Source organism: Equus quagga, chromosome 7 (assembly GCF_021613505.1).
Source record: "Equus quagga isolate Etosha38 chromosome 7, UCLA_HA_Equagga_1.0, whole genome shotgun sequence".
Taxonomy (NCBI): domain Eukaryota; kingdom Metazoa; phylum Chordata; class Mammalia; order Perissodactyla; family Equidae; genus Equus; species Equus quagga.
The window spans coordinates 120766406-120792766 of NC_060273.1; the positions used below are offsets into that span (position 1 = coordinate 120766406).

Below are 26361 nucleotides of genomic sequence, written 5' to 3' on the forward strand. Positions count from 1 at the left end.
CCTTTATCAGGAACTGGTCCTGGTTAGAGCTAAAATCCTGTACTAACATAAGAAAATAATCTCATAGACACTGCAGAGAGAGAGTTAACAACATATTTGAAGAGCTCTTTTAACTCTAAGGATAGTCAAGAAATAGTGAGGGAACTTGCCAAAGCAATTGCATCTTCAGATTTGAGACAAGGTCTCGGTCACTGACCAATGTTAACGATAGCAGAAAAAAAATCATTGGCTCAATAATGAAGTGACAAGAGAGAAGGAAGGAAAGAAAGAAAACAGGAAAAAGAAATTCATGAGACGTGGACAAGGTACAAAGTTGAACTTCTCTTTTTTTCTTTCCATTTTGAAAAAAATACCCAGAAAAAACAATTATAACCATTGCTGTTGTCTATAGGTTTAAAATTCAGGAGTTAGATACATTCTAACATAGGTTATATGTTTATATCCAAGATCAATGGCACTTTTTTTTTTTTTGGCAATTCTTAATTCAGAAATCTAACTAAGAGACATGAGGATTGACTCTGGCCAAAAGATGGACATTTTTAAAAACTAAAATGTACCTAAGTTTCTAAATGGAAATGTTTTCCTTAACACATTCTTAATATTATAACTCTAAATTCAGAATAATAAATCATAATTGGACAAGATGGGAAAACGTTTGCATTTCAGGTAATGTAAAACACACGTATTTCTGCATTCCAAAATACATTCCGCTTGCTGACTAGATTTCAGTTTCAATTTCATTGACATATGTTTGATAAACCCAAAGTTTTAAGCATGTTCTTTTAGTAAAATGTCAATTTGCACAAATTCAATTTTCTTCCAGTCTTTTTTCCCATGTGTTTCTTGACTTTCAGCGTAGTCCCTGAGGTTCTTAAAAATTACGTAGGGCTATTTTTTCTCCATCCCTAAGATGGTCACTGATCTAACTCAAGTTATGCATCTAAAAATTTAGTTGTAAGTAAATAAACACAACATTCACCATAATAAAAATAGAACAATAAAAATAACAACGTGGAGTTATGGCTATCGTTTACTCTGTACCACAAAAGGTACTTTGATAGGTAACTCAATTAGTCATCTTCCATTCCAGAAGAGAGTTGCAATATGGTGATTTTGCACCTCATTGTGGATTTTAATAAATTGTTGCTGAAGCAAATTGAAACTGATCAGCTCACCCAGTGATATCTTCCTGAGATAAATATATTTACATAATTTCTGTTATTTTTCTAACAATATTCCCCAATTCCCCATCTCACTTCATTTTTATCACACACATGGTAGTAAAGAAAGGGAAGAGAAAATCTTTGGAGATGTTATGACAAAACACACAATTGTAAAGTTGAAGTGCTTGCTGGATGGATCCTATTTTCTCTAGAAGACAGTATCTTTCGGTTTAGGCTAGCATCCATTCTGAATGGTTGCTATATCCATTGTAATTGGTCCATTTATTATAAACAGCTTTATTGAGGTAAAAATGATATATAACAAACTGTTTGCATTTAACTGTATAATTTTTAAAGTTTTTCCATATGTATACACCTGTGCAACCATCACCACAATTAAGATAATGAACGTATCCATCACTCCCAAAAGTTTCCTTATGCCTCTTCGTAATTCCTGTCTCCTGGTCCTTCCCCCAGACAATTACTGATCTGCTTTCTGTCACTATATATCAGTTTGACTTTCTCAGACTATTGAATAAATATTTGTACCTTTTTTGTCTCATTTCTTTCATTCAGCCTAGTTATGTTAAGAGTCTTCCATGTTGTAAAAGGTATCAATGGTTGACTTTTTGGTATTGCTGAGTTGTATTCCTCTATTTGAATATACTAGTTTGTTTATCCATTCACCTGTTGATGGGCTATTGTCTAAATTTTTAGGGTCATTAGAGCTGTACAGGGTTAGGTTTTAGATAGACATGCAATTATGATTGCATTTGCCTACTTTTCTAAGCCTGCTTAGTAGTTCATCATAATGTAACTCTTAAAAGAAGTAGTTCTGTTTCACGAATGACAAAACATCAACATCTCATGGTTGGTATTAGATTGTTTTTCTTTCATTTGGGCTGAGTCCACATATTAAAACAGTTGATCATCTCAATCAGTCAACAAGGTGTTTGAATGAACTGCATGGTCAAATTAGGAAAAATGACTGATCTGAGAGCCTTGAGAATAAACATAGCTTTCCACTGAGTTTCATTGATTCGTTCCTTACTTGCTCTTTTTTCTATTTGTTTGAGGAAATTATCTAAAATTTAAGCATTGTTAACTTTTTAAAAATAAAAATTATTTACAGCCTTATATCTATAACTAAATCAAGAGTAAAAGAAATATTTCATTAGGGAGAAAAAACTGATTTTTATTTTATAGTTTTAAGAAGTACTTTAAAAACTAAGCACGAAATTGTTTTTTGAAATTTGAAAAATCTGTTGATGCTATTCTTTTAATTGGTTGAAGGGTATAGGACCAAGATGCGGCAGATTCTTAATTTCATTGATTGGCACTATAGGAAAATGCTCATAGTTCACAGGTATACCACTATGAATACCCAGTCCTGTAGTCCTTATTCATGTGCAGTTCCCACTGGGAGTACCACATGAGATCAAGAAATGTAGGATGAGACCCGATTATTATAATTCACAAGACTAATTATGACTTTGAGTTTTCCTGGATAAGCTAATTCTTTCTGCACCCTGGGATCAGTGAGCACGAAAGCAGTCTCACAAGGATTTCACTGCATTTAACATTACATGTATTTATAAATAAATCCAGAGACATTAAATAGCACTTCAGCTCTCTGTTATTTTCTTTCTCTGTGTTTTGTTTTTAAAATTATAAAAAATTTTTAATAGGACAATGCCACAGGTGTAGTTTCACTAAAAAATAAAAATAAAAAATAAGGCACACATCAATCACGTACTTTTTGGTGTTCACTCATTTGTTTCAAATAGGCTGTTTATTTTTATTGGCATCACTGGTGAAAAAGACTAAAGAGGGACATGGGGAAGCAAGGATTAAAGAGAACTTGAAAGAAAGGAGAACCATAGACAAATAAGAGTTGGAAGGAAAAAAGAGAAAGAGAAGAACTGCTGTAAGATGAAAGAAGGCTGGCAGGAGGGGCTCCGCTTAATTTCCTCTCTTATTTGTGGAGAGCTCTGTGAGTGACATAAAATGATTAGATATTCTTGAATGATTTGAAATCTGTGTTTGATTTTTTGGTGTGACAAATCTCACAAACATTGATTCCAGAGTTTTCTATGATGCCACTATCAACAAATCCCCCCAACAGGCTTTTTTATTCAGTCACCCATTGTACATCTATCTGAGAGGGAGTTTCTTTGTGTACTGAGTAATTTCCATGTTGTGAGGTTTCTTGTCTTCAGTTACCTCCAGTTTCATGCTTTAGTCAGAAAACTCATAGCATTCAAAAAGGAAAACTCAAAGCAATATAGACTTTTGTGCCTTTTACAAAGAATTAGAGCTGTGTGCCCCTACCTATATAGCGATATATTATATAAGGTCAATACTCCTTTTCACATGCCTCTAACACAGATGCATCGTATGAAGTGGAACAGCAAACACTGAATCACTCTGGTAGAGATACACAAAACAAGTAATTACCGCTGGTTGCAGAAAAATAATTATGCAGTTGTGTGATGAGAACCAGTTTTTAACTGGGAGGAGAAATTCTACCAAAAAAGCATGTGGAAAAGCTAAATGTTGTGCTCTGGAAAATAAGCCATTCTATAAAACTTCCTGCTGCAGCTGTATCATCCAGAAGAGGTACCATACTTTTTTTATAATGGCATATTGCACGCTGGATGTAACACAGTGTGCTCGTCTACAAGGCATGTATAATTACTGCTATTTTCTGTGGACTTTTCTGCCAAAGTGACCATGTTTTCTACTATCAATTCATCTAATATTTTAGCAGGGATACCCTTTATTGTCACTTCATGCTTACCAGGTGGTCCTTGATTATGATTCACTAGATGCCTAGGATCGCTAGCAGTTCTTCCTTGGAGTCAGCTATTACTATCATAAATGTTACTGCATCTCCTCTGTGTCCAAGATACATAAAATAACATTCAGTATAGGAAAAAAAGCTCACTAGGCTTCATTTTAATGCGGCATATTTTTCTTTACATTATATAAGACACCAATGAAATGTGTACATTTCTACAGAAGGTCTTTATCTCAAATATCTACAGTGAGTTCCCTTTATGCTGACATATACCAAGCCCCACAGAAGCCAAGAGGATTTTGTTTCTTTACTGTTAAGAAGGGCTGTTCTGGGCCCTTTAACTAAATCCACCGCCATGAATGAACTTAGAGCAGAAACAGCAAGTACAGCTACATTTAGGCTTATATCAGCATTTCCGTTTAACACATTTTAAAACTAAATTTAAGTAATGTGGAGGTTATGACATGAAGTGACAAAACCCAAGCATGTGAGCTGGATGCAACTATCTTCAGCCAGGCTTCCTGGGCCAGCATAGTGAAGTATATGGGCTAAAGAAAGAGGCTCAGCTCTGCCTCTGAAATTCCAGGAGTGGGAAGGCTCTTTTTAAAGTCTTAATACTAAACTTATCTTATCTATATACCATAATGGCATCTGTGGCCAGCAAACAAGCCCACGAAGCTTCAGGAAGTTTCCATCCTAATCCTTTCAATTGCTTCTTGCTGCTTCCTCCCCTCGCCCCCCACCCCGAGGTTGCATACTGGTCTCCACACCACTAGAAAATGAAAACAACAAACAAACAAGACTTCCTTTGGGGCAACTTCTATGGTTTCAAGTGAAATTTAACTTTTATGAGCAAAGCTCTGAACTTGGTTTAGTAATTTGGGGCCAGAAAAGAATGGGTCAAGATAAAACCCTTAAAAATCTGTTTTATAATATGACGACCAATGTAAACAAATGACAAATATATCTACATTGAGCATATCCGTATACATCTATCTCTACACTCTTGTAAAATACAGAAACTTTGCTGAACATTCCAAGGGCTCTATATTCATTTTAGCTTATTTATTATTGCTAATATCTTTGGGATACTTATCAGCTGTAAATCTATCTTTATCTCCTCATTTCCTAATCAGTTCTAGAGCTTGATAGTAAATACACATGTTGGTGTGATATACTGCATTGTCATTAATAATAAATTATTGTATACCATATTCTAAATGTTTTAGTAGGCAAATATTTTCCCTTAACAATTTTATTGATGCAGTATAACCAAATATAAATTCTTAAATTGTATATATTGGGGTTTTTAATAGACATTAAACATTAATAAATATTTTCCTATTTTGCAAGTTATTCCATTTTAAAAGAGGTAAAGTTTTCTTTTAAAACTTGGAAAAATAAATATTTGCTGCTAATCTTATACACTTATTCTGGGTTTGAGTATATTAGTGATTATTCTGGTTATTTAATATTAATAATTGCTCTTGTAAAAAAGTAGATCTACTCATTTGGGGGATTGGGTTTTAAATACAATGTTAAGATTAGGGTGATTAAGTACTTTGAATTCTTAAATATTCATCTTAACCACCTCTAACAAATCTAAGTTGAATTCTTTTCAAAGTTCTTCTAAAACCATTGTCGGTTTTATTTTGTAAAATCTGCTTCAAAAATTAGTCTAGCACTGTTGAATGAATTGCTTTTAATAGAGAGATGAGAAAAAAAAGAGAAGGGGAGATTCAGGAGGAGAAAAATGTCAAGTGAATCAATATGATTAATTAAATTAAATGTGGATTCATAAAACTCATTTTCATAGATTTACACAATATATTCACAGTGACATTTAAAACATGTTTTGAAAATCCCTAAATAAAGTCCCATGTACATGAAGACATTCTCCATCTTTAAGAAATAATAAAAAAAACTTAACTACATAATAGAATCATATAACTTTACTGCCAACTACTATACATTTCAATAGTTTTTGACAGATAAACAGGAACAATTTTAATATGTAAAATTTGTAAAGGAAATTATATCTATTTTTGCTACTTTCTGAGATGTTTATGCTTAATCCAATAGATAATCTTGACTACTAATGTAACCTAAATAGTTTTCCTTATTTTAAATTCATATCAAGTTCATTTTGGTGTAAACCCATTAAGCTTACAACTCTCTTTGCAGTTCTTCTAGATAAATTGTTAAACTTAGCAGGTCAAATATTTATGAAAACAAAAGTTAATTTTTACAAGTTGTGAAATCTGATGTAAAGGAAAGGAACTGGTTCTTAGGTTTCTGAAATACATTGTTTTTTAAAAATTCAGGTAATACAAAGTCAAAAGTGGTACCTTAAATCTACTTACAGAATTAACATCTATGAATGATAACAATGACAACGCAGTCTTTAACAAGGCACACATCTCAGATGAGAGATTTAGGGGAGAACATTCAGCCTCAGACAGTGCTTAAAGGCGTAATTTGTACGTAAGTCAATTTCACTTAAGAAAATTAATAGTCTTTAGGTATTAATTCTGAGTTGTTTATGATTGCTTCTTCCCAAAAGTCTATTCACGTTAGTGAGTTTCTCCCCCAACCCTGTGTATTTCATATTAGTATTAAGACTTTAATTCCTGCTTTTGCGAGGAGTATATTATATTGCTTTCCCAAAAATTCAGTCATAGCTCAAGCCATTTTAACAAACGACAGTTTTTTTCTCTGTAAAAAAGCTTCCAAGATAAAGATTTTACATCACAGAGAAAATGGAGGAAAATTGAGAGAATACTTTATTTCCTTTAGTAGCTGCTATTGATGATGAAAAACAAGGAAACAAATGTAATTGGGAAAAAAAAAAAAAAACCCAAAGGAAGTTTCAAGTATCTCAAATGGGGGAATATTCTGAGTTGTAAATAGCTCAATTTTATTTCTAGAACCTGAAATATGTATCCCTGCCCACCCCCATCCCAATCTTGCTTCCAATTTCAATACTTCAGCCTTATCAAAGTAAACAAGCTATTGTGGAATAGAAAACCCAGCTAGGTTTGAGGGCTGCCGCCACTTCCCTCTCTTCCTAACACAATTCGGTGCCAATAGCTTTTGGAAAAGGAAAGAAAGAAAGGTCTGCTCGTGTGCTGTGTGGAAGTAAAGGGGCAGAGGGGCATCACTTCAATCTCCTGCCTCTGGTCCTTTCTCACTCTCGCATCTCCAGAGAAAAGAGATGCTCTTCATTCACAAAACAAAACAAGAAAATCTCTATAATTATTTTTGGCTCAGCTCCATTGAAATTCATTCTCCTGGAAGCGTCTCTGTTTTAGATTAAAACAATGCTTAGAATATTCATTCTCTGCTCTGTCTTTCTTTTTTTCTCACTCACTACCCCTCCATGCCACCCACGCCCAACCTCTACCCACCCCTAGGCCCCCCATTTTTCTCTTGCTTTCTTATTTCTCAGTCTTGGTTTCTTTTGCTCTCCGTCCCTGCCTTTGGCTATTTTTTTTTTTTCTCAGTCAAACCAACATCAGGCCTCAGACGTTGTCAACATCAATGCCTACAAGTGCCTACTCAAGGTCTCCATGTTCAGTGTCAGTTGTTCAAGTATCATACCTTCTTCCAACCAGGAAATTTCCCCAATCCTATGTCACTGATTGTATCTTATGATTGTTGATTTGTGATCTGATGTTTCAGATCACAACCGAAAAACAGATCACTTCTAGTCTTATCCTGTTCAGTAAAATTGGGAATAAAATTTACTTTCTCTTTCCTCCATCCCTCTCTTCAAGACCCAATCCTCAAAAGATGGGTAAAATCTTCATTGGGAAGAGTAGGTGGTAGTTATTGAGTTACAAGGGTAAAGCATGGAAAATTGTTATTTTAAAAATCAAAATTCCATTATTTAGCCACTGATCAAATTTATTGCACGGAACGAGAGTTTAACTATTAAAAAACTGTTTTTTCTATCGCTAACTTAATGTTCAATTTTTTTTCCTTAAGGGTACAAACTTTTATACCATTGTCCTTCTTGTTAAGGCATAAAATTTCAGCAAGTGGAAAATAGAATTCCTGCTCCAAATAATGTGTATGTATTACAGAAGTTATCTGTGCTACGAAACATGGGATTCTCTTTCCTGAAACAGTGAATTCATTTGAGCTCCTATTACAAGGCAAGAATTTTACTTATAATGACTTACATTTTCGTGGAATCCCAATTTCTTATACCTTACAATTCTTAGCGACTGTAGACAAAAGTTGCTGATAAATCTTTCACAGAAAGAGGTAGATCTGATACCTACTTTCATTAGCATTAATGTGTCTTCTTCTTTCTCACTTTCTAACTGGAATAATTAATTTGTGCTCGATTCAAATTCCAGATTGTTTGCAAAGGCATCCAAACTTAGTCCCCATCACTGGTGGAGTGTGCATCCTGTTTAGGGGTGCATTCCTGCTTCTTGGAACAATGGATGTTTTGTGTGAATACTGTAATCACATGTAAGTCAGTCCTAGCCTTCTTGCACTATCTTGACAAATAAAACAAAATCCTGACAGTTGCCCAGATGTGAAACGTCTCTGGGATTTCCTATGTGCTCAATAACACTACAGCAATCGTGTAAGCATGTATTTAAAAGAGGTTGGGAATCTATTTCTAAGGCCTCACGAGAATCTGATTACTGAACTCTATTTGGTTTACTAAATAAAGAGAGGGAGAGAGAGAAAAAAAAAAAGGAAAACCACACACACTGCCATTAATTACAGTGTAAACATTTAATAAATATTCTTTCTTTCTATCCTTTGCCCTTTTCAAAAGGAAAGGTGGTAATTTACATGTACGATGCCTCTTTCCTCTCATTGTTTTATTTCTTTTCTTTCTGGCTTTCTTTTACTTCTGGAGAAAAGAGGTGGACATGTTTGAGAAGACAGAAATGTTTATCTAGTACATTTTTTTTCATATAAAAAAGCAGCCTAGGCCCCTTCTACTTTGCCTTAAGACCTTTGTTAAACCACTAATTCTGGAAGCTGCATTTTAATTACAAAATATTGTAAAGGGAATACAGTAAGAATGTACAACCTTGATTCTCAGCCAAATGAGAGGAAGTTTAATAGCAATGTATGGTTGCAGCAAGGGTTATGTTTGGGATCCATATGCATGTTCAACTCACACATTCAGGCAGTGCAATAAAGCAGGGAAAAAACAGCTGATACACAAAAGGGACCGTCTAGACAGTACCCCATCAGTCTGGCTAAATTTGGTGCTGGCATTCCCAATGGGATTGTAATATAATTGTTCTGGTGTCTGCGTTCATTCCCCTGTCAAACACCATTCCAAATATACATCCTTCTCCCCCCAAACCTCTTTCTTCCACAAATATGAAGCCCACACTGTGCCATACTAGAGAGGATGTTAGATGGCCCAACCCCAAGAAAACATTATAATTTAGCAAAATCACGTTGTTTAATTCCCTTAAAAAAAAAACTCCCAGTTACTTCCTAACTCCAAATAGAATTAATTTCAGCCAAATTTTAATAATTTAAATTAGAATATGGAAAAATTTAAATGCAAATACAAATAACCTTGAAATATTAAGCACTTTAGATGAAAGCAAATGGGTCTCTTTACCCCCTTTATATTTATTAACCTCTGTTAGAAAATTTAACAGAAATCAGAGATGTGAAAGTGTAATGACGGACACAGATCATAAATTCTAATGAAGAAAAGGCTAATGAAAAAAAGTGTTAAGCAAAAGCACTGAAAAAAATGCAAACTGTGTATTTTTTTTCTTTCTTGGGTTTAAATGCCATAATATTTTTTTCTCTTTAAATATCTTTTGAAAGTTCGACTTCTGTTAACTTATATAGGAATGATTTCATATATTTGGCTTTTTAAAGGGGAAACCAGAAATATTTATCCACTGATTTGTAGTAACTACCAATTAACATTTTTTAAATATTCTGGTATAACATATAAAGAAAATAAAAAACTACTACTTACAGAATAAAAAAACCTAAAAAGCCCATCATTAAAATGAATAATAGACACACAGATTATTGACAAATATGCTTTATAATCTAAAGACTTCTGCAACATTAAGATTAAAGCTGTCAGATTCCTTTTTTTTTTTTAAAGGAAAATGCAGGATTTTGGATTGCTATGTAATACAATAACCAGATACACTTATTTCATTTTCTTTTCCAAAGTGTCACCTCTCGGCATTGTTTAGATATTAAAATTGACCGGGAAACCGATTTTTTTAATCTTTTTTTTAACTCCAGAAAAATTATCTTGGGAAAGAGGTTGGCTGTTTGCTTTGTTTTGCTTTATTAATTGTGGGTCTATATTTGTCCTTCCTATTTTGGAAGTTAATAATCCTTTCCCTCATCCTGTAAACAGAAATTTGTCTCCCATCTTTTAGCACTTTTGAGATGCTAGATTAGGGTCCCCAGTGAGTGGAGAAAGTCTCCCCACCCCCATCAGGGACCACTCTAACCGGAGCAAATTCAAAGCAAATACTTCAGGCGCTAGATCCTGGCTTTATCCAACTTCAGGAGGCTGAGAGACAAGCACACCAACCCAAACGGGGCACACGAGAAATGGCTGTTCAGGAAGAAGCAAGACACAGGGCCTCAACTCGCACAAAGACTGAGCACAATTGCACAGAAAATCACCCCCAAAGCGATCAGGACATGTTCAGATATGTTTTACAGACGTCTTAAAATTCTCACATGGAAACGAAAAATTAAAGATTATAGATGTCTGAAAATTCTCACGTGGAAAAATAAGATGAAGAGGTTGTATCCTTCTAGTTTTAATTTTTAAAAAACAGTGATTTCATATTTTTTCCTTCTTTGTATGAAATTATTCTTCTGACTTTGCACATGGACATGAGAAACCCAGGCATTAAAAAAGACAGCATAATAATATTTGAGCAGTGTCTGCCTGAAGCTGGGTGGTTTGCTTGTGATTGTTTTTTATTCATTTTATTTTATTTTTCTACAATACGTACTGGTAGAAAGTGAAAGAAAGGCAGGCTGTAGGCATTTTTGAGATGAAACAGTGTAGCAAAATCTGAGTTTTATACTTGGTTTTCAAACTATTGAAAAATATCCTATGAGACCTCTTAGGTCTTAACTGGATTAAAATGAATATATTTGTGCTCTGGCTCTTTTCAGCTAACTAATGTGCATGAGAATTGATAGTGTGCGAGGGAGCGGGTGAGAGCAAGTGTATGTGACGCTGGGAGAGGATGTGGGCTCCAGGCTGAGGGTGACTGTGTGAAGGAGCGTGCAGGACGGTGTGGGCTGCCTCCAAAGAGTGAGAGAAAGGAGAATGAGCAGGCCTTGGGGTCTAGTGCGTTTCGTCGGGAGCCAGAAGACAAGCTTAGCTGGGAGATGAGGAGAGAGGAGAAGGGTGGTGGTGAAGGGAGGGTGGAGAAGGGGGTGTGGCGTGTGTGTGTGTGCGTGCGTGTGCGTGTGTGTGTGCGTGTGTGTGTGTGTGCATGCGTGTGCGTGTGTGTTGGCTTTAAGGTTTCAGTATGGCTGAGCCTCGGATTTTTGTTTTGTCGGTTCCTGGCGTAAACAGGCCGGAATTTCAGGTTCAGGTCGGAGTGCACGCAAAGAGATCATCGTCCGAGTTTCTCTTTCTGGTCCTTCCCTCTGGTTGCTGCTCAGAGCATTGCTGCTGCTACAGAGAGGGTGTGGGGGGAGCAGCAAGGGATGGGGTCTGTCTGCAGCTGCCCCTCTCACACTTGAATAAAAGAACTTTTTTTTCAGGGGTAAGGAAGCTGTGAATACCTTTCCCAATAAGAGATGAGGCATATTGAAAACTATATTAAATTACCCTGATTAACAATTTAGCCACGAACAGGGCAGCTTTGGGAGATCTCTATAGGCAGGACTGGGGGCTATTCATGCCAGCAGCTAAGAGGTCGAAAGGTTTCTGAAGTTCACAGGCTCAGAGCCTTTGTTATGCTAACAGACAATCTCAAATCAGCTGCCTAGTGGAGTGTGAAATATAAATGATTCCTTGAGAACTTCCAATAAGTTGTCACTCTTGCTCTCCAAATACCAGGACAGGCTGCTAATTTCTAGCAGGCCCTTTTGCAACATCGCTAGCCCTAAATGAATGCCTTTGTAGTTGAAATAATCTTTTCAAGGGAGCTGTCCTATCATCATAGCCCAAATGCATCTTGGTTTTGACTATTAAATGAAAATCAGGGCTCAGCAGTCCTTGACTTTTCCAAGCGCCCGATGTTTGGGAAGGGTGGTGGCAGCTCTCATGCACAACAAGTTAGCACCCACTGCAGGAGGGCCAGGGCATTAATAACAGCCTGCGGCCTCAGGAGGTACCCCATCTCTCACCCCCACTCCCTACCGGGAACAATGCTCCGGGAGAGATTTACGTGGCTTCCCTCAGGCTGGACTACCTTCTTCTTTCAACCACACCAACGTTTCTCTGATTTATGGACCCTCTGTCCAAGAGGACAGCCAGCTGACCTGCTTGCATCTGACTGGTCACTTCGAAGCATCAACTTTGGAGATGGATGTCTTCATTCTTCAGGGCAGGCGAGGCCAAGGGGAAGAGGGCAAGGTGTGTGTCCAGGCCATGCCCCTGGTACCAGACGCCTGTGGATATTATTTTATCATTTTCCCATAAGAAGGACACGAACATGGCTTATGATCTTGGGTGTGACCTTTGAGCACGTCCAGATGGATAGAAAGAAGGTCCTGGGTCTCTGAGTCTGAATCACAAAGCTTTCTACGTATGGAAAACCACTCCCCATTCCAAAACCCAGACAAGTTGGGGGGAGCAAGAATGAGAATCCATCTGGGAGAGTGTGCCCAAATTAAACATTCTAGTAAGAAAGGACAAAACTAATTTATACAAATAAAGAAAACAAAAAAAAAAAAGAGGCCAGAGACCCAAGGATATTAGAAATCCACCTGCATCAGTCTTCACAAAGGAAGGGATAAAACCTTCCCAGTGATAACTTGGGTCCTAAAAATTTTGATATTTCTGACTCCATGTCCTCAACTTCTTTGCTGAAATATAAAAAAGGTCCATAATATCACAGAAGTCTCCTTTTTTTCTCAAACAGAGTAGGTTTGATTTTTGGCAAGGAATGTGGAAAAAAATCAAATGGACTATATTTTTTCAATATATTCTTAGGGTAAGTTTATGAACATATAAACATATAAAAACAATATATTTTAACACGTCCTTAGGTCACTTTATAAATCTTAAGGGTCCAGCTCTACAGAAAAACAGGGCCTTGAATCCCTCCATCTTCTCCTTCCTCTAACTACAATGATTTAAAAGTATTACTAACTACAGTGACTTAAAAATATGACATCAAAAATGTTTGCGCAGTTCATTTTGATTGGTACAGAAACTGGTTTAAGTAAATACTTTTTTCTGCCTTAGATATACTGCCTTACGACTATATATTAAAACATTAATCAAATATAAATAAGAGTGGTGGTGTCACTTGCACCAGTTTTGAAATCATCTAGCTTATATGTTTAAATCTGGTTTTTTAAAGCTAGGATACAAAGTACAATGGTCAAGGGCTCTGGGATTCAACTCAGAGAATTTGGCCATCAGAATAGGAGAGATCGTTTAGGAATCAGCCCATGATTTGTCTTTCAAATTCTTATTTGTTTCACTTAGTAAAGCAATCTGCAAATAATATTGGCTAGAAAAATGAGTTCAGATTACTGATATTAAAAGAGTAAAAGTTTGTGGTTTCTTCTGCCAAATACCAGAATTAGACAATAATTCGTTATTGATCCACTCACACCCTTTGCAGAGAGACTTGGAGTCCTGGTCATCGTTACTTCAGAGAGAGCAGAATGACTGGCTTCAGATTCACTTCCAATTACACAAAAAAGAAGGCAACACTGACAGCTGAAAGTTCAATGGATGTGACACAACTTGCTGAAATTTACTTTTTCATTCCCTTTCCATTTTTAAAAATTTAATTTAATATTAAACTGTAAGTATCTACATGTTGTTGACACATGCTGGACATTCACAGGAGAAACACCTTCCCTGAGCTTCCAAATACTTATTTTACCACTTCCAAGTGTCCTCTCTCTTTCCCGTCTTTAACACATCAAAACAGGGAAGAAAGCGCTTTTGTGTTATAACTACAGAGAAAACATTTGAGAATGTGTCAATGCTGTGAATGCCAGCACCAGTTTGGGGGTTGGTTTGTTTTTCCCCCTGCCGTGGTATTTCTTTTCCCTTTGCTTCTGCGGTCTTTAAACTCTGGCCACTTTGAGAAAAGCAATGGTTGAAATGAAAAGTTAGGACAAATTGCATTAAACCTGTGTGTTGCCAGAATATGAGCATGATAAAAGCAGTGTTGGGACATTACAGAGCCAGAGCAGCTCTCTACACACAGAAAATATAAATAAAATTAAAATAAAAGCTGGTCTTTTTTTCCCCTCTTTCTTAAATACTTAAGATCTAAGAGAAAGGGAATTCCTGTTTAAAAAAAAACAAAACAAGTTTCCAGGGTTGCCATTTCTCCGTAGTGGGGGTGTCTGAATGTGTGTTTATGTGTGTGTTTGGGGAGAAAAGAAAGAATGGGGGAGGAGGAAAGGCAGATAACTTTACTGACATATTAATTCTTTAGATAGCAGTAAATGAATGGTGCAAATAGACATTTGTTTCCCTTAATAGGTTCTGTACAGGTCTCTTACAAGCTGTGGCATATGCTTCATTTATATGTATATTTATTTAGAAGGATCGAGAATAATAGGTGTAGTGTGCCTATAGTTGCAGTTATTATTTAAAGTCCAAAGAGGTTACAACTTTTTTCTACTCCAAACATGGATACAGAGGTCTCTGGTACGTGCCTCCTGCATTATGTTGAAGGCCAATTAAAAATAAAAATAATATTCTTACTATCGAGCTTAAGAGGAGAAAGAAGGAGGCTAAAGGCAAAATAACTCCAAGATGGCTGCCTCTTCCTTCTTCCCCCTCCTTACTGCCCGTTTCCCACATAGAAATTAATGTAATATTTTGTTTAGAAATCACATTGTAGGTCATTTGCAAATGAGGCAGCCTCTGAGGCACCAACATCTGCCTAGAATATTCTCATGATGCCATCGAGGTATGGAGAGAGATAAAAATGCAAACATTCAAATGTATTTAGATTTGTACACAGTGACTGGACTCACACACATACACACTTGAATGTGTGAACAACACACACAGCTGCAAATGGAATAAAAGGCCAAAATCCCTCTTAATTCTTAGGACAGAAGGGCAAAGGAGGGTGCCAGGCCACCACCTTCCTCCCCAAAGGTTCGAAAATGCACTGTTCATGGTCTGGATTCGATCTTTTAAAAAAGATATATCTTACTGATGACTCTCTCATTAGGCGGACTTCTGAAGTCTGGGGAGACAAGATTTCCATAAATTATCTCTCTAACTCATCTCATGCTGGTGCAAAATGCAAAGCTAAAATTGTTTTTTTTTTTTTTTGCATTTCTTTAAAAGAGAGAGAATACCAAGCTAACCAGCTTCCTGACTAACATGTTAAAGGATTAAGATCGCTAGTAATTCCTGCCATTAATTACAATAAATAAATATTCTCAATCATAAAATCCCACCCAGAAAGCCAAACCAAAATAATGTTGAGGATAAATAAAGGTATAGTTGGGGCTTTATAACAGATTTATAGCAGGTGACTGTGTAGATTGGAGCGCACTAGGCATACAACAAAGCAAATGGTTTAGTTCCTATAGGAAATATATTAAAAGGAAAAAAAAAAAAGAAAAAAAACCCACAGCCCTTTATCTAAAAGCCATCAGGGACAAGCACTCAATACAAGTTAACAAGCAGGAACTGATAAGATAACATTTATATGAGGTCAGAAGTCAAATGCCAGTCAAAGGCTTTTAACCTCTTGGGTCATAAACAGGAATAGTTAAAAGTGAGAGGTAGTTATTTATCGGATTTTAAGGGTACCTGATCATTGCCAGAGAATCACCGATGATGAAACTAATTAGGATTTATAGAAAAAGAACTTTGTAGCTGTTCAAAGAAAATTAACCTACAAACCCATAATTCTTCAATTGGTAGGGAGAAAAACAAACAAAAAAACAGTCCTCTTTTTGGGGCGAAAATAAATCTAGCAATTTAAACAGCCTTAGTAAGGGACTCTCTCTCGGAAACAATAATTTATATCTAATGTATGTATTGATTAATATATGGTAAATGATATACCTTATAAATTCTGTATGAATAATCTAACAACAAAAATAAGCATCACATTACAGTTTTTGTTCTTTTTCTTTTTCTCCCCTTCAGACCTCCTAAATTAGACAGAATATAACCCCAATATCACAATACTTCTTGCCTTCGGAATGCTATCATTTAAAAATTAAAATATATATATATGCATTCAAATAGCAATCACTTTAAAACATCAGAATATTGAAACTGCTTAATTAAATTTTTATCTTAATCTAGCCAGAGAAGCAGATGTCTCTTCTTTTATTTGCTGTCAGAATATTTTCCTTTGTTTTGATTTTTGTCCTTTTTTGTCTTTTTCTAGGTTTACATTCCAAACTCGCAAACAGTTCCTGGCCCCAGAGTCCGTGCTGGCTTATATTTTCAAAGCATACCACCCCCTTTTTTCTCTTTTGCAATAAAAGAAAGCAGATCTAGATATTTCTTTCTAGAGAGAGATAGAGGGATTGTTGTTAGGCCTGCTAAGGCCCACTGTTTCTTTAAACAGAGTCCACAATACACTAGGCGAACATTGTGGATTTAAAATGCTTTTAAATATTTATCAGAAGTATTTTATCATCATATTCAAATGACACCTGGAGTGCACTCACCTTTATTGACAATCTCTGTTCTGAAAGTCCATTTGCTTCCTTAAAGCCCCCCAAGCAGAACAAGGACTACCCGTTTTCATTCAGTTAATGTTTAGTAAAAAACCAAGCAACCTTAATCAGCATGCTGATTGCATCGTCAACTAACAAATAATTTACTACTCTGAGCATTGCATTCCATTAAAAGCTCATTAAATTTTCTGTTCTCCAATGGGAGGTTTAGCTTTTGAACTGCATGCTTTTGCTTCGAATGATCATTTATTCAATTTTTGCAAAATGTTGTGGTTTTTTTCCCAAAGTATAGGTGAGCATTTCAACACCTATAGACCGCAGACATATGGAAACACAGCCCAGGGTTTGAGAATGTTCCGTCGGATTTATAAACTCTATTTAATAAAAATTCAACATAATCTCCAGCACTTTTAGGAAATCCTGAAATCACTGAGTGTATCTCTGCTTATGTGTGACCCAAACATAGCTTCAGAAATATTAATACATAATATAAATAACAAATCACTTTTTTAAAGCTTAAATTTTCCTTTTCCACCACATTATAGCTATTGTTATTTTTATTATTTTTATCCTTGTAAATAGCTATTTTCTACTGATTCAAAGAGGAGCATGACACCACAAAGCCCTTATCATATCTGATGCCAAAACTAATACCTCGGGTGTGTGCATGGAGGGGGAGGCTAGTTACCCAAAGAAATCCGCATTTTATGGGGTTTACACATTTCTTACAAACTCACAATCCCCTGAATTATTTTCATGCCCAGACTCGTCTAGGAAAGAGTCCCTTTATTATTTTTAATTTAGGGAAATGTAGGAAAATATCAGCCCCCAAATTAACATGCATCTTTGGATTGCTAATTGTGCTCATTGCAAATTTGGGTCATTTTGCATGAGTGACTCTAATGTAGGGCTGAGATTGCCACGCAACGCAGCGGATTCCTGATTCCCCACGCTAATCCCGAACTCGGTGATTGTGTCAGGTGCAGTTCTGTATGCTCTAGCAGCTGGCGCATCCTCATCAATGCAAATAAGGCAACTCCTACAATCAGAGCTTCGCAAGTGTGAGGCCTGATTGCTGAGGGCAGGCGAAAGCCCTACACAGACTCTCACTTTCAAATCACGCTAAGTGACAAGACAACTGCAATGTCCCTCCAGTTCAAAATCAACCTTACGAAAACAAAACAAGAAGAAGAGGATGGCTACAAAGAGGAGGAAAACCCTGGTGTTTGGGAAATGGACTCGTTCAGAAGGGCTTTATTTAGACACAGAGATAACGCAAAGTGCATTTCAACAAATAATTCTTTAGCTCCTGTTCTGTCCAAGATACTTTGTTTTAAAGGCTGCAGGGGATGCAAAGGTGAGGGAGACATGGTCCATGCCTTCAAGGAACCCTACCATTTGATTGCAGAAAATTTTCAAGATTAAGAAAATAACAGAGTTATCATTGAGGCTCGGTCACCAAAATCTTAAATGAAAACCGTAAAAGACCTTTTTAGGGGAACTATGTAGAGATGGCATTATGGCATAGATGTTAAGAGCAAGACTTGAGAAGCTTCTGGTTCAAATCCCAGCTTCACCACTTACTTGCTCCAGTTCTTTCACCTTTCTAAAGCTTCATGTCATCCTCTGCAAAATGGCAGTGACCTGAGGACCTACCTCACAGGGCTCTCAGAGGAAGGAGTTAAGTATGTAACAGACTTGCCACAGTGCTTGGCACGCAGTAAGCACTCAATAGTGTCAGCTGTGACTATTATTATTTCCTCCTTAACATACAAAGTAGAGCAAGGAGGGCTCCAGAAATCAGTGTGCCACAGTGTGAAAGGCATTTCTTGGATGTCTCTCTAAATTCCCATTTTACATGTAGCATTTACCCCGTGGAAGTGAAAATACTGTGAACACGAAAAAGCCCTGCATGTCTCAGTGGTGTCTGGACAACCCTGGCACTCGGAACATGAAGGAGAGAACAAGAAATCCCTGTGCTTTTCCTTTTCTTCTTTTCCAAACACGTGTGCAGACTTCCCTGCATTTCAGCCCCACCCTCTTTATTTTACTGCCTAATCTATAAAGGAGGATTAACAGCAGCACGCTGCTTTGGCATAGAGCAGATTCTGGGTGAGGACCTGGAGGGAGAGTTTAATGAATACAATTTTCTAGCACTGTGAGTGCATATTTTTAGCTACATGCTGGGCTCCAGTGTTGGCTCTGGAGACAGATGAACAGACTCTTTGATCAGACTTGGGTGTTGCTCCAAGAGGAAACTTTTTCAGAAAGTAGTTGGAGAAAAATGTCCTCTGTTTCCCTGATTCCTAACTTGCACTCTATAGATTCAGATTCCAGATAACTGGTCCCAATAAGTCACATTACAACATTGAGATAACCATTGTGGGAAGCAAAGGATGGCTGGTGCTCCGGCGTGCAGTTGCCACTCTTCCTCTTTGGAGAATAGGCTAGAGGTGGTTAACCCTCCCCAGGGAGGCTTGGCCTAGACAACATCATAGACACCATATCCCCCCTGGAGTTACCAAACAATAAAACCGCTTCCTTTGCCAAACACAAAGAATGGTCTGGAGTTGGATATTAGCAAACAGCAAACCATATAAACAAGAAAGGGACGGAGAGAGGGAGAAGGAAGAAAAGGAGACTAAGAGGAAGGATGCAAGAAAGGAAGGAAAATTACACGAAGAGAAAGCGTGAAATAAAATCTCTTTTCTGCTTTAGTTTGCCAGGGAGAGGGCCGCCATCCAGTCTTGTCTTGATTTTAGCCAGTGCCATGGCGAGGGTGGGGAGGTGGAGAAGTTGGGGTTTTGATGTAATGCCCAGCAGGGCAGGGATGAGGCGCCAGGGCTTCTGGAAATAGCTGAGACTTGAAGACCTTGGCATTGGGAGAGTGTGAACAAGATGATGAGTGATTTGATCTCTTCCATTCCTGCTCAGGACCCTCTCCTTCTCTTTCTAATAGGATTAACAGATATTTTCCTAAGCAGAAATCAAAATGTGTCAAATCATCTGAGACAGTCAATTTGTTCACAATGCCCACATTCTCGCAGTACTGATGCAGCACTATTCAAAAACAGTTTCATTTCAAGAGCTACAATGCAGCGGAGAGGTAAACATTTATCTTCATAATCTTACACTCCTTTCAGACTGCTTAATTTTTCCCAGTGATTTTCCCCTCCTCTTTCACTCCACCCCCAAGCTCAGCTTCAAAACATTTAGTACAAAAAAGACACGACTTCCCCAGAGGATTCAGGTCTCAGTGATCCTGATGATGCAATGTATGCTCTCCATTATTCCTGGGAGCTCCCTGGATATGTTCCTGCATCCTGCCTCACAGCTTCCGTGGTCCCTCTGTTTGCATCACTTACAAATCCTCCTCAAACACCTGCCAAGGTTATCACCACCTCTTCCTCCCACCTCATCCCAAGTTATCAGGACTCCGTCCCCACCCCACTCCACCCCCAACCTTTTTTCTTTTATTGTTATTATTGCTATTATCATTCTCTCCACTAGCGCAGCCGTCTGCGGCTCCTCCTTAGGGAGACATTAGGTTGCCTTCCTTTGTGCTACCTTAAAACTGCTTGTTCTCCTCCAGGTCCCTTTGAACACAAGGACCAGTGTCACCTTTGGAACAATGAATGAAAGTACTTAGAGTGAGATTCCAACTTCACATTGTTGGCATTCCTGAAAATCGCATGCATTTTCATTCCCCCCTCCTCCTTCCTTTTCATTGAGACCCCATCAGATAGCAGCAATTAAAAGCTCTGAAATGAATAGAAACAATAGCTACTGGTGTGTTTTATTCTTAAGATTTGAATAGGAGACATTTAGCAAGCAGAAAAAAGTCTCAATTTTTTTCCTTTTTCTTACCACTTGTATATTTAGTATACACGTATAGATAGTTGTTTTTTTTTTAAGTGAATTGCTGACAGTATTTGCTGTAGTAACATATTTTCTATTGATACATTTTAGGTGTCTATTTCACCGTAATGCTCTTTGTGATCGTGATGTCAAAATATAATGAATCGGTCCATTGTACGTGAAAAGTCCTCTCTACCATTTTCCCTTCCCACCTGTTAAAATCCTACCATTCTGCAGGATCGAGTTCACACCATATTTCCTCCAGGAAGTTGTCCCAGATCCTTCCAGGAGGATTCTTCTCCCTCCTTCGTGGCTTCCACGTGTTTAAGCCCCTGCTCTGGCTGGAGTCTCCTTTGTATTCTGACTATTGTGGATGTCTGTCTGCACAACTAGACTATGAGGCCTGGAGGACAAAGAACGTTATGTCCTCCTTTCTGGACCCTCTGCCACTCCTGGGAGAGTGCCTGGCTCAGCGGAGGGGTTCTGTCACCTGAGGATGAAGTATGGATGACCGCCTAGCCTTCTGAACCTGAAAAAAGCCCACCAGTTCCTTTTCGGGATCCCTCTGGATCAGGGGGACATCAAGCCACTCCTGGCCCACTTTTCCCACCCCATTTCTACTTATATTTGACAATGATTTTGAGACTTCCTTACATTAGAATTTTTAATATTTTTTCATCTAAATGCTCATCTTTAGTAAATACATAACTAGATGGATTGTGAAGTGAGGGAATTAAAAAGTGTTATCTTATATCTGAGAGAATAAATCATTTATATTAGCTCTTCTGTTTCTAGGTTGGTCTGGAATTGGCAACAAATACCAAGGCATGCCTACTCTCTGACATAGTGTATTCATTTATTTAGCATTTTTTTAAGAGCTCTGACAAGTTGTTTACTGTGAGCCAAATGTCAATTAGCATTGGCCTGAAAAGGAGTTGCCATGCTACACGTGTTTGTATTTAGTTTTCGCATCATCCTGATCATTTTGGCTTTTACTTGCTCAAAGTGTTTATCTTCAAAGACTCACCACCACCATCACCACAAAAAAAAATCCTACTTTTCTTAACATTTTCGTAAAACCATACCTTGTTGGCAACCCTATCATTACAGTATTGAATTTTTCTCCTGATAAGGCAAATGACACTTTAGCCTTAGTTAATGTAAAACAAGAAGGTGTTAATCTCATTTTCAACATGTCAGCTCTTCCAGGTAGTGTATTAATACGCAAGAGCCCCTGCTGGCAGACTCAGCAGAACCTTTCTGGCTGTGAAGGGAAGTCCAAACCTGGTAATTTTTGCTTTCCTTTATTGTATGTGCTCAGGTCTGCTTCATTCATTGAAAAAGATATATCAGTAGCTAAATGCATATAAAGAAACAAAGGGACGTTTGCAAACTATTGACTTAACTCTGTACTCAGACACCATGATAGGTTTGTTTTAAAATATTCACACACGACAAACATTTGGCTATGTTTGATGATAAATAGCAACCCGGTTAGGCATATTTAAAAGACCCTCTGAGATCTACGATTTTGCAGCAGACAACTCCAGCCCAGCGTCACCATTTGCTCTGTTTAATTTGCTTTCTTTAAAACAATAATTTTAAAGAATTAAACAACGAAAAGTGTGGACTACGTTGCAGGAGGTGTTACAGAATTTCATATCCCACAAGAAAAATTTATATTCTCGAAGTAATATAGGAGTGAAAGTTTTTATTTTTGTTTTTTCTTCAGGGTGTAGAGATAAAAGAAGACAAGGTTTTTGTGCTATTGAATTGGTGTGGACAGTGTCAAGAAAATTTGTTTTCTACAGAAATTTTTGGGAGATTTTGGGATTTGTCCTACTTACTCTATTCTACAAACACTAAGAGGAGTTTTTTAAGGGCAGTTTCAGAAAAGGTCAGAGAGAGTAAAAAAGAAATCAGTAACTATATAAAAGAATATTAAAAATATAAGCTTTCTTATTTGTAAATATGATTAATAGGTTCTAAAGAAAATGTCACATGCTTCCAATTTAAGGAAGAATTAGAATTGACATTTTAATCTCACATAGGAATGGGATTTTATGTGGTTTTTAAAAATCATAGATAAATAGATTATAGATATTGATGAGCTAGTAGTTCATTTGAACTAAAAATATGAGAGAAGTAGAAAGAATATAATGGGGTGCCAGCATAGGCAAACAAAATAACATTTATAGGGGTGGGCAAGTGAAGAGTTGTGGCTGTGCAAACAGATGAAAGGCATGGGGCCCTGGAGGCGCCCAATCACCACGGCTTCTACCAAGTTGAGGAGAAGTTTGAGAGGGGAAATAACGATGATGACACTTAAGAGGTTAATTTTTGCACATACCCTCCCCTCTGCTAGTTACACGCTCCTGTTTCATGGCTGGGAGAAGTAATACCATTCCCCCTTTACAGATGAAGAAATGCAAGTGCAGAGAAACTGAGAGTCCTCGGAGTCATGCAGAGTTACGTGCAAGCCCCAGGCTCGTTCTTCTTCCTCTTTTTTTTTTTTTTTTTTTTGAGTTTGAGATGGGGGCTTGGAAACTGTGAAAAGAAAGGAAGAAAGATAAACCAAAAAGTGTGAAGCAAAGAAGGGAGAGTCCCTGAGGAATTCCGAGCTGTCAGATCTATTCAGAAAGATAAGGCAAGGAAAAAGTGAGATGATAAGAGTTTTTTCTTTTATTCCTGTCCAAGTTAACAACATGCACGGTGCCTCTTTTTACTCATCTTCCGTCTGTACATATTTTCCCACATACCATTCTATAGTCATATAATTCATTTCCTTGCCCACTGGGTCAATACTTTATCACTTTACCAGTTTCCTTTTGTAACAGCTTTTTATACTCCTTGCCAGTGAAAGTGTACCCCCAGAATAAGAGGATAACAAAAGGTGGGTGGGAGAGGCCCGGTAAGCAGGGTCACTGTTAGAGCTACATCTTGATTGTTCCATGTCCCCAGTGGGCATTATTATGCATTTCCCCTTAGGCATGAGGCATGTTATTGTTTATGTTTAGCCTTTACCTGGAACATGGAGGAACTCACTTAAAAATATAACAGGATTAAATTCTAGCATTGTTCATTGCAACCACGTAACTGATATTTTATTTATTGCATCTTAAATCTCCTTCTGGAAATGTAACCCAGTTATAACCTGTGTAATTTGTATCGTTGTTGACATTTTCATTTTCTTTGAAAACAATTTAGTACAACTTTAATTGAAGATCTTAATCCTTACAGATTAGCAGATTTGGGGTAAGATGTGGAAATAGTTGGAGAAAATAACTCTTCAAAGCAGTTGAATGACTTACACAGGATCACACAACTGGCTGAGTCTGAATTAGAAATTTGGACTTTTGCTCTAGGCCTTGCATCCTCATGCTGCAAATTCAGTTCAGTCAGCGCTAAGTGCCATGGAGCACTGCACTCGATTCCCTGCTTATGGGCTTACTCTTTTATAGGGATTTCCCAAAGAGTTCTAGAAGGAAATTTTTAAAACATCTTTTGGAGGAAGGAAAATTCTAAATAAAACACCCTGAAGCCCAAAACAAGCAACCCTATCACGTATTTCTTGTTAGGCAATAACATAGATGAAGCTCAAGCAAATGTTTAGTTGTAAGTAGAGAAGAAAAAAACCCAAAAAACAATGGCCTCACTTTTCTGTCTGTCAAAATAAGTAAGGACGTAGGTAGTTGAAGAAAAACATGGGCACTAAGATGGTTTCCTTACTCAAAGCTGCCATCTCCAAATATTCTCTTAGTCAATCAACAAATATTGAGTACTCCTTTCCTGTCAGGCACTGTATTAGAGGCCTGAAAGTGAACAAAACAGACACAATCCCCACGAACTTGTGGAATGCCTGGGAACGAATTCATATAACTGTTCTGCTTTCAAAATCTAAGCAATTTACTTATCAGCCATTCATATTTTAGAATGAATTACTTGAGGTGAATATTTAGTTTTCTTGGTTCTTTGTTCTAGGAGGATATTAATCAGCAATAGCTCAGTTTGATTGTTTATGGTGAGGATTCAGGACAGTAAACAGAAGAAGAGCAATAAAAAGTGAGAGCATGGAGAACTGGGGGAGACATACTCTAACGTGATGCCACAGCAGAAAGTTTATTACTACCTTAGGTTCTGGACATCTAGAGAAAGGTGGGCAGGAGAGTGACCAAGGAAAGCTTTGTCTCCTTTTTACCTAAGGATTCTTGTAGCAAGTTCTTGACCCAGGAATCTGTCATCTTATAAACTTTCTTAGAGAATTTTGCATTTTATCAACTTTGAGTGATATCTGCAAACATCACCTTTTAGACATCCTTCATGGGTGATAGTTCTAGCCCCAGAAAGATAAAAAGGAAGACGGTTGTATGCTCTGATAAGACTATATCAAAAGCCAGAAAATTGATATTTGAGGTAGGTTTAGAGCAGTTTTCTTGGCATTTTTTCACCAAAGTACCCCCTAAATAGTAGCAGAGGTGGCAGTTTTGGGTGGCAAAACCTCATCAACAGAATCACACCAGTGCTGGCAGGGAACAGGAGGACCACTGAGGGTAGCCCAAAGTGGCAAGCCTGGAATGTCTTCCAAATATTGTGGTTGTTTTCCTTGAAAGTTTAAGAAATTGTTTTATACTACCTAGTAATAGGTCCGTGTCTGTTTTACAAGAAAACAGTGCTTTAAATTACCTGTTATTAGTGAAATTGACTCTCTGGGAAGAAACGTCATGATTACTGTGTGGGTCCCAGTCTGCCTGCATATGCCTGCACATGCGTGGATACGTCTAGAGGGTTTCCCAGAGGAGGCTCCTAAATGTGAGGTTTCAGTTGCCTGAGCAGTCGCGATGCCATGATTCAGTTTAATTGGGTGCACTTCAGATTTGTTTGTAAGGGTGATTACCTATCTCGGGATTCCTATCTGTTTCTGGAACCCCAATCATCCAGGAATTTTTCCATTATTTATACCTGACTGCCAGTGATATGGGCTCAGATAGTCAAGACAGGTGGAAAATACGTGGCCCAGCCTTCCAGGTCAAAAAAGCAGCATGACATCCTAGGCGTGGCAATGAGTTTGGGTAAAGCATCCCTGCCGGCCAGGTCCTTTATGGGCTATTGATAGAGTTTTGCTATCTGAAACTTCCTCTTCTGCTACCTGACAGAGAAGGCTGGGTGTGACCCAGTAGGGAGCACCTGAGAACTTGATCCAACTCTGCCATTATCTAGGTCCGTTATCCCAGCAATACTCATTGAGTATGTGGCAGACATCATTTGAGACTCTGGGGACATAACAGTGAAGACAGACAAGGTCACGGTGGTAGGCACAATACTGGCCCCCAAAGGTGTCCACGCTATACTTTCGCAGAACTTGTGACTATGTTACCTTACGTGGCAAAAGGGAGTTTGCAGATGTGATTAAGGGTATGGACCTTGAGATGGGAGATTAATTTGGATTATCCAGCTGGGCCTAATCTAATCACATGGATCCTTAAAAAATTTGAGAACCTTTCCAGGCTGAGAGAAAGATGAGACAGAAGAAGGACAGATTGGAAATATGAGAGAGGCTCAACTGCTGTTGCTCGCTTTGAAGATGGAGGAAGAGGCTATGAGCCAACGAACGCAGATGACTCCTACAAGCTGGAAAGGGCAAGAAAATGGATTATTGTCCTGAGCCTCCAGAGAGGATCACAGCCCTGCCAA

The 26361-nt window shown here is 37.7% G+C and overlaps 1 long non-coding RNA gene across 1 annotated transcript in view; it reads right to left on the reverse strand.

Annotated features, from left to right (window-relative positions):
- The window catches only part of LOC124242191 (uncharacterized), a 79550-nt gene that overhangs the window by 21370 nt on the left and 31819 nt on the right, over positions 1-26361 (reverse strand). The gene's annotated exons all lie outside the window — the stretch shown is intronic.